Raw genomic sequence first — 6,603 nt, 5'->3', positions numbered from 1 at the left:
GAAATAGGTGGATATTTCCTCGCCTTTTCACGGCTCGGTAAAAATGTCCACCACCTTTCTCTTCACTTCGGTGATTAGTTGTCAACTAGACCCTGTGAGCAGAGTAACTGGGATACCTGGATGGTTCTGGATCCTTGGAATCAAGTGTAGTGATACTACGGGTGTCGGACTAGTATACTGAAATAGTGAGCTCGTCTGGCCAAGGGTATACACCTATTTCAAAACATAGGCATGTTATGCATGCAAGAGTTATTTTTTGTAGGGTGGGTGGATTACTTGAAACATTGTAAGTGGTCTACTTTCTTACAAAAGGAAAGAAGAGTATTAACGCGGAAAAGAACGAAAATGTCGAATAACCTCACACACAGGTATCTTGAGGTAGATTGTGTGTGTTGTGCGAATAAATGTAACCAAAAAGAAACTGTATTGGTGCCACGGATACCTGTTAGTACAAAATGCAGACAGCGGACTGTAGACCGGATACAAAATATAGAGTAAAGAGTGGGTACAAAATGCAGACTGAGAATCTGAAGAGTTTTTACGTCTGATATATAATAACACGTCATCCTACTGCTTACCGAGCGTCACGCAATCGCTTCTCCGCGATCAGCCTTCACGATTATTTGCACTATTGTGGAAAATTCCTGGCCCATTTCTTGATGAAAATCGATCGTAATATAATTTCAAGCCTTCAATATAGTCTTCTTACTTTGCGCGCGAGTTGGTTGGTGTGATGTCTGTACAGATTTTTACCAACGTAATAAAAGTAGATGACGTGAATAACAGTGATGGTAAAGCAAGCTTAAAACGGCAGAAATCGCCAGAAAATACAACGGATGCACAGGGTATGAGTAATTTTTATTGATTTTACCAGAAAAATGTTTGTCGTTGTAAATCGACCATATTTCGTTTCCTGTACTATTCCTTATAACGTGTTCAAATTTTCAACGGTTCCTCTAGTAACTTAACACCGAGTCACACAACGCGTGACGTGTTCATGAATTAATCGTTGGCTTTTTCTCGAGGCGTGAGCTTGAGCCGCCTGTGACAAGACAATTGCGTAAACAATACTTAACATAATAACATTTTACACAAAAAACACAGGATTTTGGATCATGTATTTATTAAAAAGAATATCCATACAACTACAATGAAAACAAACATAATATTCACCTTTCTAATCGTGAAATTAAAACCATTCGCAGTGTTATCGTAGCTACGTTTCCTGGCATCAAGAACATGGCGTCTATCTTCACCAGCAGTTTGCATCCATTAGAGTTTTGTTCTTCAGTCTCACGGTAATAGTGTTGTTCAATAGATTGCATAGAGTATATGCAGTTTGGTTTCAGATTTCAGATTTTGCTTTTTACAACAAGTGTACGTTTTTCAACTAAGACATTGGCATACTTGGCATACAAGGCATACAAGGCATTGAAGGCTTTCATGGCTTTCCAGCGTTCGTGACTCAATCCGTTCCAAAATTACCGCTCAATAACATCTTTTAGTGTGGATTGGCCGCGAAAAATACGACTTGTGTATGCGTCTGTAAGTATTTTGAGCGTTTGCGCCATAATACTCCAGGTGATCGTAATCCAAACACGTTGAAACACAAAACGACTGACAAAAGAGTTTTATGAGCAAAAATCTCGTGGTTCATCGTGTGACCCGGCCCTGTCCGTGCATGACAACGCCAGTCATCATCAAGATAACACGCGTGATCAGCATGCGAACACCTCATTGGATCACAGTTAGCTGTCATGGTTTTGAGGGCCCAATGACCAATGGGTACTATTGCGCAATTTTTCCACTTTGTGGCGGAGGAAAAAAAAAGACGACAAAAAAAGCAAAGGCATTTTATGATTGGGCTACCACAAGTATCCCAGTAATTATTAGACAACACAGTATTGTTGATTAGCTTTTATCAACTACCCCTACAGACAGAATTTTCTTTTTAATGAAATCAGGTTTATGCATTTTTTTTTCTTTTTAAATACGGATACCATAAGAGTTTGGTAAATTTGGTTGATACATAGCCAAATAGTTCAGTCTTGGAAAGAAACCAGCCTTAAGTTTGAGCATTTAATTCAGGTTTTTCCAAAAATAGAAACATTTTCAGTCAAACGTAAACAGTACTCTTACGGTAAACAATAACTTGCGACCCCTCAAATGAAGATTAAATAATAAAGCCTAACAAATAGATTACCGATCATTTTTAGAGAAGATTTCGTTGAGGCTAGAAACACATTAACGGCACGGCTGAAATTGAACAATTCATGGAGGGAAGGGTTTCTCTTACTGTAGTTTTGTGATGAAAAAAGGTTCTGAGATCTCTTTTAAATTCCAAAGCGTGCTTTTCTTATGAAGCCACACCGTTTTGCCGAGTGAGAATATCAAGGACACACCTGAAAGGCGTGATAGATTTACGTTTGTAGAAACACTCCTCAAAATTGATTCTATGTATAACATGAAACATGCAATAAAACATACTCTCTGGTTTAGATGATTGCTGATTCCTTGAGTCTAGCGTTTTTCTATTTATCGGTTTCAAAATAAAGCCAAAAACAAGTCTTGAATTTCCCGCCTGTCCTGCAACCTGGGCAATGAAGAGAAATCAGTTTAATATTTGAATAACAATCATTTCCTCGTAAACTGACTTTTATTTATACTTCACGCGTACAAAGATATATTTTGGACTCTTTGGTGATAGCTTCGTCTGCTAAACTGATGTGACCGTTCACAGTTATTTGCTAGAGCGTTCGTTTTGCGCATAAATGTTCTTTTCGAAATTCTGCAAGTAAGTGCATCTGTGGTGAAGATCGACTTCACAGATAGATGAATCCACTATTTACAATCCCTCAGAACGTTGTTTTACAGAAAAAAAATTTCTTAACTAGAAAAAAAAAATTATTTTTCTCCTATGGATAAGTCTTTGACCTCGTGAAATTTTATCAATAACGATTGCTTTTAGGCAGGAGGCCTAATTATTTTTCATTTTTTTGTTTCAGATTACGCCATGTCCGGTAAATGAAATGACAGTTACAGATTATCCCATGGAAACTACACACGGACGATTTTTACTCAGGAGTCGGATCCATCGAACCAGTGAAGGCAGCGAAGGAATAAGTTTTTGATATATCCTAACTCGTAAATAAAAATCGTTCAAGCACTTTCCAAGGTATGATGTTTTTTATTTCATACATACTGAGAAGAAAGGTTTTTCAGCAGGCATATGTCTCTTTCGGTCTTTGCTCTCTTGTTTTTGTCTTCTTGCTCATCTATGAAGTCATCTATTGCTATTTCAAGGCGAGCAAATTTTGGCACTTCTTCCATTTTGTTTTTGACAGAAAGTCACGTGCTCGTTGTTCACCACTGTAAAGTACTATCGTTTGTGTCTCTGACTGGACGAACGATGATTTTTCACAGTCGCTCGCTTTTCTTATTGCTTGGTTAGTTGTGTGTCTCGCAAGAATTTTAGGCGGGTTTTTTTGATGTGTAAATCTCAGTATGTTTGAAGTAAGTACATATTATCGTATGACCCTTACGGCCTCGCGCACACAATAGTGAAAGCTGATGTGTGTAGGACCGAACGGGTTGACATGAGCAAGTCCTGAAAAAGCCGTCCGGCCCTGCACTCACACGAGTTTGTTGTGTATGTGTTAGGACAGAGCAGCACCAAAATGTTAATATCTTCGAGCTTACTTGATAAACAAATAATTATAATAACGAGTTAACGTCCTCAGACTTCCCCTCCCTCCCTCCTCAAACACAAACAACAGAAACCCCTCGCGAATTTCGTACTGTACATTGTTGGGGGAATGTAAGTATTATTTGAAATCAAAAGAGAAACTTAAAAATAAAACTGTAAGAAGCAGCTTTCACCGAAATATTAGGTTTTCTGACGGAAAAGATTGGAGAAGAAAACCATAGGCTAATGTTAGTGAATATTCGTTATTCTAAATAGACCTAGTCCTTATAAATTATAGCTTGTTTGTTTTGTTTTCCAAATAGAGGACTCCAGGAAATTGCATTCTTCGTCTTCTGTAAACTATATGCATACATGTGCAATTGAATATGACGAAATTTGAAAGACAGACTTTTCTTGAGTGTAGGATATTTTTATATGACCACAAGTCAATAAAGTGTATTGTTGAGGCGCAGTTAAGTAACTTTTGCGAAATTCTCATCCCATTTTGTTTACTCTCTGCGGGCGTCTTTTCACTTTGTGGCTTTACGTAGTTTCCTTTCACTTTGAGATCTGACATTACCTTCTCAGCAATCTTGTGCAAAGAAAAGGTGTTTTTTTGCTTCAGCCACTAAAAAAGCAATTATTGGATGAGTTTGAGCATATATTAGCAAAACCGAAGCAGAAGGCTGAGGCAAATAACACAGAGTTTTGATAATTCATGATAAAATGCGAAAGCCGAATTCATTAATCGTTTTATTACAAACTTTTTAAACAATCTGAAAAAGAAGACACTTCTGTTTGAGTTCGCAAAAATTTGAGAACTCGAACATGATTAATGCAGTATGGGTTATCATGCCAACTTCACAAGCTATTGTAAATAGTGGAACGAATGCTCACGACCAATCAATTTTTCATAATAAGTCGAAAGTATATGAATAGCTATTAAAAGCTTTATCTGGAGCCGAAAATGTTCTGTGAACTGTGAAGCATAATTATGGTCGGTTTCATTTGCGTCTTCTAGAATTTTTCTATCTCAGTGACGGAGCTCTTCAAATGAGATATTTCTTCAGGAATTTCTGAATATAACCGGTGACTTTTTCATCAAACAATTTCGCCTGAATCCTAAACTTTAATATTTCTTGTAGATTAAACCTGTTTTCTCCATACAGGAACTTATTGTGAGACATCTGTTTCGCTCCAGATTATTAAAGCCATTAAAAACCTGAAATTCTGCTGAAAAGGTTTCTTTTAACCCGGATTTGTTTGCTTCCAGAAATATTTACTCCAAAATTCGCAAATAAATTCGGCGACTTTCACATTGCAAGAGCTAGTTGACGTCTCCTACCCTGTCATGAACACTCCTCTATACCTTCATTTATATCTAGGCAAATTACGAAAAAAAAGAAAAAACGCAACCTTGGGTAATTTGAAGGTGTTGATACAAAGCCTAGGGTTTTAGTATTCAAGATAATTTTAAACAAACAAAACACAAATCAAATTTGAAACTGTAAACCTAAAGTTTAGATAATAGAAAAAGGTTTACTCAGCTGTCTGACATTTTTCTTCATTCGAACCTCAGTATCAGAAATTTTACTTTCCTCGGCTGTAGAGTTTGGCGAGATCCTTCTAGACATCATTTTCGCAACAATTTAACGAATGTCATATTGAAAAGTCTTTTTGGAGTCATTTCAAAGAAAATGTCGAGCAGTTGGAATCATCACTCTCAGGAAAAATATCAATCTTTCCCACTGGGTTAGGGGCTCTCTATGCAATATGAAAACAACTCTGAAAAAACATCATTAGTTTCTCGATTATGAAGAGAGATTTAAAAGTCTCGGAAACTTAATTTAAACTTCAGAGCGAAGAGGCGCCCATCAGTTAACGGAGGTAAGAAAATCTTAAGAACTCCATCGTTAGAACTCTTGTAAAAACCGAATATCATTCTAATTTGGTAACACAGGATCAACTGTCTTGTTCCTCAGTTTACTGACAAAAAAACTCAACGAAACAAATCGCAGAAGCTCCGTAACTTCCTAAAAGCTTTCCAGAATTTAAAAGCGGTGGTGGGAAATAGATTTAGCTTTGTGCGCTGACCGAAAGCATTTCTCCTAGAATTTTTTCTCTTTTTAATCAGGCATGGGTGTTTCTCATGATTCCCTTTTTTGCTTCAGAGAATTTCGCTTGAACATTTTTTCCGGTTTCTATTTTCCAAACAGGTGGCGCAAAAGGACAGAGAGTAACATTAAATTGTACCAAACGTCATTTTATTGGTAAGAATACGTTTTTCTTGTGTCCTTCCTGTCAAGTAGATGTTAAGCAACCAAAAAATGGCAGTTATTAAACTTTCTGTTCTTGAAATGGTCCAAGACAAAGATTGGTTTCATTGATCCAACGAAACCTGTGATTTCATTTTCTCTAACACAGTCGGCCCAAACGGTTAAATGTATTCGCACTTTAAAACTTGCTGTAAAACACCTCGAGTTTTTGCATGCATTATGAAATATTTGGTCGACAGTTGATGAGAATTACTCGGCGAGAGGATCAAACGTTTTCGAAAGGGCATCATTTTTGAACATATCCTTAGATAAGTACGAATTCTTGTAGGAAGCAGCGTTTTTGACAGGAAGCTACCTTAAAGTGTATATTATTTGCCATGTGACGTCTGGGCAACAGCTTTATATGACATTGCAATCATTATTCAACTCAGAGATCCGTAGGAGAAGCTTGGACAGACCACAATTAAACCTGCCTTCGCGTTATGTGTGAGCTATTATAAGAGGGTTTCTGCACCTGGTTGTCACCTGTAAGTGACAACTATCTTGGGAACGATGTAATGGCAATATTACAGCCTGGTAGAAGAGGAGAACAAGCGGAGCAGCCATTAGTAATACTCACGGTCCTTGCCTGGACGTGCATCG

Source organism: Pocillopora verrucosa, chromosome 7, assembly GCF_036669915.1.
Source record: "Pocillopora verrucosa isolate sample1 chromosome 7, ASM3666991v2, whole genome shotgun sequence".
NCBI classification, from domain to species: domain Eukaryota; kingdom Metazoa; phylum Cnidaria; class Anthozoa; order Scleractinia; family Pocilloporidae; genus Pocillopora; species Pocillopora verrucosa.
The sequence above is the reverse complement of the archived record's forward strand: the minus strand, read 5'-3'. Positions refer to the sequence as shown.